The 6,000-nt window shown below is 37.1% G+C and overlaps 1 long non-coding RNA gene across 1 annotated transcript; it reads left to right on the top strand.

Moving 5' to 3' along the window:
• Positions 1-1,668: 1,668 nt before the first annotated feature.
• LOC131526576 (uncharacterized) lies at positions 1,669-2,671 on the top strand. The gene is made up of 3 exons (XR_009267498.1): positions 1,669-1,788; positions 1,987-2,227; positions 2,557-2,671. It is a non-coding gene; the product is annotated as an uncharacterized LOC131526576 (long non-coding RNA).
• Positions 2,672-6,000: the final 3,329 nt, after the last annotated feature.

Raw genomic sequence — 6,000 nt, 5'->3', positions numbered from 1 at the left:
TCTGTGGTCTGGAATGATGTTAGGTAGGTTTAAGTCAAGTTAAATTGATTTAAGAGAACTATTTATTAAACAATACATCAATACAGTATTTGTGTCCAGTACTTTTACAATGTTCTAATTGTCTTTAGGGGATCTAGAACGTCATGGGACAAGGCAAGCATACCAGAATTTGAGTAAGCTCTATAACAAAGTCAAACAATCAAAGAAACAGGTAAAGTGTTGCAAGAAGCATCTCATTTTTTCTAATTAAAGCATACTTTTTGATGGCCCTTATAATTTCAACAGATTACAGATGTACTTTAAATTTTCAGAACTTCACTGAAGAAAACCGAACACAAGGCATCATGGAGAAGAGTCAGTGGGACCTAAAGCGAATTCGGCTCCAAAGAAGGCAGTTTACAAGACTGGATGACTTCGTTAGAGTATACCAAAAGATGCATGATGCACTGCTCCTTGAATATGGAGACGGAAAGATGCAGGAAGAAAGTATGGGATACTTGTTTTTAATAAAGTCACTTCAGTGGCAGTATCTAAGTACCAAATAAGATTGCTGCTTTTTGCCTGATCACGTTTTAAAAACAATAGGCCTGTGTATAGATTTTTGTTTTATTCTTTTTAATTGTGTGTAAAAGTATTTAACTTTATATGTGTTTTCAAGTCCTTTCAAGTGGAAGAGGAAGTATGGCGAAAACCTCAGAAGCGTACAGGACTGTACGTGTCCCCTTTAGTGCTAGACCTGTCATTGAAAGTAATTATGAATGACTATTATTAAGAGGTTAATTATTATTAAGGGGTTTATTATTATTAAGAGGTTTGAAGTGACACTGAAGTACACCTGCATTTTGTAATTTTTACTATTGCTACATCCTATTGTAGTGCTTAGAATTGTTTTAAAGCAAATGTAACTAATTGAAACTGTCACTTTTTTTTCAAACAGAAACAAAGAGAGAACTTTTCACACAACAGCCACAAATAGCTGAGGAAAAAATACAGTTATCATCCAAACACAGGTATATGTCTATAAAAATAAATATATGTCAAAACAGGAAGAAGCATATAGATTTCTCAATTAACATGATTTCATTCTGTATTTTAACATTGTTTGCATTCAATATGTACATTATATTCATTCAGTAATCAATTTATTATTTTTTTGTAGCAATTTCTGTGGTAATATCATATAATGAACATAATTTTGATGTGTTACAGGTTAACTTTGGCAACTACCAAGCTATTGTGTCCTTTGTTAACATTAACATTCCGAGTATGGGTCACCATACTTGGCTGTATGTCACTTCACTCACTAACAATATACACTGGAAGTTTCTGGTTAGTTTTTATTTAACACTTTGTATATTGATGTGCATTTCCCATGTTTCTGGTGTTGTGGTAAATATTTGTGGAATAATGTCATTTTTCTTGTGGTTACAGTACATGAGTGCAGCAGATGTACAGATGCACCGTGTGTATTTGGTGGATCCTTCAAGCAACGCTGCAGAGGAGGCAGATTCAGAAGCTGCTGCTCAAAAATTCCGGTTCTTATGCAATTTAGTTCATTCAATCTAATCATGTACACTGCATCTATGTAATTGTGTCTAAATTGTAGTATTTTTGCACATATATAAAGAATAATTATATTTTAACATTTCATTGTCACACAGTGAATACTTTCGGATAAGGACTATCCGCCACCGTGAGAGAGAGTGGGCAGATATTGAATTCACAGGAGCTGTTATGCAACACCCAGTTCAGCATGATACATATAGCTGTGGTGTGATGGTCATGATGGTAAAATAACATAGATGTGCAGTTACATGCTGTATTCACGCTTGTATTTTGTATTTATTTTAGCTTCATATTTGAAGAGCTATTTACAATATTTCAATGACTACAGTAGGCAATATACAGTACATACAGTATTTATCTTGTGTACATCACATATTTTCTTTCTGTCTTATTTTGTTTCTTTGTTTTTTGTTTCTTTAGATGGCAAAGGCAGTCATGGAGGCATTTCCTAAATTGCCTAACATGGAATTTGGGACTACTGAAGAAGAAATGGCAGAGGAACGCACAGCTATGGCACTTGAACTACTTGGGGCTGTTTTTTTAAATTTGTCTTTGTATTGTCATAAATTGTCAATTTTGTTTTTCATTAGTGTTTGATGCAGAGAACAATTGCTCCATGTGTGCAAAAGAGGAAAGTCCAGGGTCTGCCCTTACTGACTGGGTAAGGTGTTGTTTTTTAATGTTTTCTTTTGTTCTGGTTACTGGATTAAAGTGTTTGCATTTTGTGGCTTTAATAGAAAAGTAGATATCTGCTACATACCAAGGATATAGCTATTTTCCTTGCACTTGGCCTTTGGGAGCTGTCAAGTTCATATTAAGAACTATTGCAGATTGCCAACTACTGTAAATAAAAAAAGACAACTCTTAACCATGACAGTAGCATTTTTGGTAGCAAGTTTGTACATCATGTTAAAATATGTTTTATCGATACAATCTGTTTGTACTATCTGAATTTCTTTTATAAAGGTGTTGTATTTGTTATATTTACAGATTCGGTGCGACAGCTGTAACAGGTGGTTTCATGTACCGTGTGAGGACATGGACAAAAACAGTTTGAACATGCCAGAAAAGCAGCCTGGGATTGCTGTTTGTGCAAAGCTTGATCCAGAACTTATTGTGTATTTTCATTTATCAGATTAAAGACTAAAGGGTATCGTGCCTTCTCTGTGGCAGCTCCACGTCTCTGGAATAGCCGCTCTCCTCATATTAGATCATGTAACTCATTGGGTATGTGTACAATTTTTGCTGAAAATGCATCTCACGCTATTGCTTAAAACTGCCCTCAGGGGTGGAGTCTGAGTAGTGACTTGTTTTCGTGTATTTTTATTTGTCTTTGTGCTGACAGTGTAAAGCACTTTGGTCAACATGTGTTGTTTTAAAGTGCTTTAGAAATACGTGTTGTTGTTTTTATGATGTTACTTTTGATTCTGAAGAGTTGGATTCTGAAATACACTGCTACTTCAATAAAAAAAATAAAAAAAATAAATAAAAATATATATATATATACAGTGGGTACGGAAAGTATTCAGACCCCCTTAAATTGTTCAATCTTTGTTATATTGCAGCCATTTGCTAAAATCATTTAAGTTCATTTTTTCCCCCTCATTAATGTACACAGCACCCCATATTGACAGAAAAACACAGAATTGTTGACATTTTTGCAGATTTATTAAAAAAGAAAAACTGAAATATCACATGGTCCTAAGTATTCAGACCCTTTGCTGTGACACTCATATATTTAACTCAGGTGCTGTCCATTTCTTCTGATCATCCTTGAGATGGTTCTACACCTTCATTTGAGTCCAGCTGTGTTTGATTATACTGATTGGACTTGATTAGGAAAGCCACACACCTGTCGATATAAGACCTTACAGCTCACAGTGCATGTCAGAGCAAATGAGAATCATGAGGTCAAAGGAACTGCTTGAAGAGCTCAGAGACAGAATTGTGGCAAGGCACAGATCTGGCCAAGGTTACAAAAACATTTCTGCTGCACTTAAGGTTCCTAAGAGCACAGTGGCCTCCATAATCCTTAAATGGAAGACGTTTGGGACGACCAGAACCCTTCCCAGAGCTGGCCGTCCGGCCAAACTGAGCTATCGGGGGAGAAGAGCCTTGGTGAGAGAGGTAAAGAAGAACCCAAAGATCACTGTGGCTGAGCTCCAGAGATGCAGTCGGGAGATGGGAGAAAGTTGTAGAAAGTCAACCATCACTGCAGCCCTCCACCAGTCGGGGCTTTATGGCAGAGTGGCCCGACGGAAGCCTCTCCTCAGTGTAAGACACATGAAAGCCCGCATGGAGTTTGCTAAGATGGTGAGAAATAAGATTCTCTGGTCTGATGAGGCCTTAATTCTAAGCGGTATGTGTGGAGAAAACCAGGCACTGCTCATCACCTGTCCAATACAGTCCCAACAGTGAAGCATGGTGGTGGCAGCATCATGCTGTGGGGGTGTTTTTCAGCTGCAGGGACAGGACGACTGGTTACAATCGAGGGAAAGATGAATGCGGCCAAGTACAGGGATATCCTGGACGAAAACCTTCTCCAGAGTGCTCAGGACCTCAGACTGGGCGAAGGTTTACCTTCCAACAAGACAATGACCCTAAGCACACAGCTAAAATAACGAAGAAGTGGCTTCACAACAACTCCGTGACTGTTCTTGAATGGCCCAGCCAGAGCCCTGACTTAAACCCAATTGAGCATCTCTGGAGAGACCTAAAAATGGCTGTCCACCAACGTTTACCATCCAACCTGACAGAACTGGAGAGGATCTGCAAGGAGGAATGGCAGAGGATCCCCAAATCCAGGTGTGAAAAACTTGTTGCATCTTTCCCAAAAAGACTCATGGCTGTATTCGATCAAAAGGGTGCTTCTACTAAATACTGAGCAAAGGGTCTGAATACTTACGACCATGTGATATTTCAGTTTTTCTTTTTTAATAAATCTGCAAAAATGTCAACAATTCTGTGTTTTTCTGTCAATATGGGGTGCTGTGTGTACATTAATGAGGAAAAAAATGAACTTAAATGATTTTAGCAAATGGCTGCAATATAACAAAGAGTGAAAAATTTAAGGGGGTCTGAATACTTTCCGTACCCACTGTATATATATATATATATATATATATATATATATCAAGTGGTTTATGAAGTTGTTCATTAATATTATTCTGTGAAATTTTCAATGATTTAAAGGATTTACTCATGTGAAAGTTGAATAGCATAGAATTACATGTCTAGAACATGATCTGTCCTTGGTTGGAGAAAAGCACCCAACATGATAAAACATACATGTACTCTTCTTTGACAGCTTAGGTCATTAGGGCCTCTCATGTACATGACCAATTTACAGTTTACTTTATTCTTCAAATTTCCAAATAACAAAAAAAAACAAAAAAAAAAAACTTTAGTCTGAAACCTCTGGTAGAATAAAAGTACTTCATATCTGAATGTTTTGGGAAAGTTACTGATTAGAGCTTGGATTTGAACAACCCAGCCTTGAAGAAGTTGCATTTTTCTCTATGTATGTGTGTTATTGTCTGTCTGTTCAGGACCTGTTTCCTGTCTCCTGCCATTGCGAATGTGCTATATAAATAAACGCGTCTTACCTGTAAAGTATTAAATAACAGAACGTTTGGACCACATTTTTTGTCTTTTTTGAATATTACACATTTGTACAGTAAAACACAGTGAAAGCTGATGTACACAGAGTCTTGGGTGTCCTGAAGAAGAATGTATTGAAAATGTCATGTTAACTCTGAAGGAATTTGAATAATGCCTGTCTAAATGTCAAGGAATGGTCAGTGCTATAATGCATTGTGGCAGACTTTGCCATTCATTTTCTCCCAAATTCTACAGTAAAACCCAGGGAAAGCTGACACAGATAGAGACTTGGTCGTTCAGAAAAAAAAATGTATTGACATTTTTGTATTAACTAATTAGAATAATGCATGTAGAAAATAGTAGGAAAAAAGTATGTATTTTAACAGACTTTATTTTTATGGAAAACTCTACAGTATAATATATTTGAACATAATATAACTGTATCTTTTATTTTTTGTGTTTTGGGGCACATTTAATTCACAACTGCTGAAATATAGGTCTTTGTCAGCTGTTTGGCCGCTCCGTGTCTCCGTACCGTAATACCACAAATAGACGTGCAGCAGAATCCAGGTGGCGGCTCACTTGACCGCGGTTTCTATTCGCCGCGGGAGTTTTGCTCGTTAATTCTGGTGAGTGTTTACATTCCTCTGCAAGCGCACGTGAGCTCGGCTTTACAGAAACTCGCTGATATGATCACAGAGAGTGAGCAACAACACCCGGACTCTGTTTTAATAATTCTCTGGGACTTTACTAAAGCAAATCTCTCACGTGAACTGCCAAAATACAGACAGCATGTTACATGTCCCACCAGAGACAATAATACTGGATCACTGT

This window comes from Onychostoma macrolepis, chromosome 20 (assembly GCF_012432095.1).
Source record: "Onychostoma macrolepis isolate SWU-2019 chromosome 20, ASM1243209v1, whole genome shotgun sequence".
NCBI classification, from domain to species: domain Eukaryota; kingdom Metazoa; phylum Chordata; class Actinopteri; order Cypriniformes; family Cyprinidae; genus Onychostoma; species Onychostoma macrolepis.
This window is presented reverse-complemented; position numbering and strand designations above follow the sequence as displayed.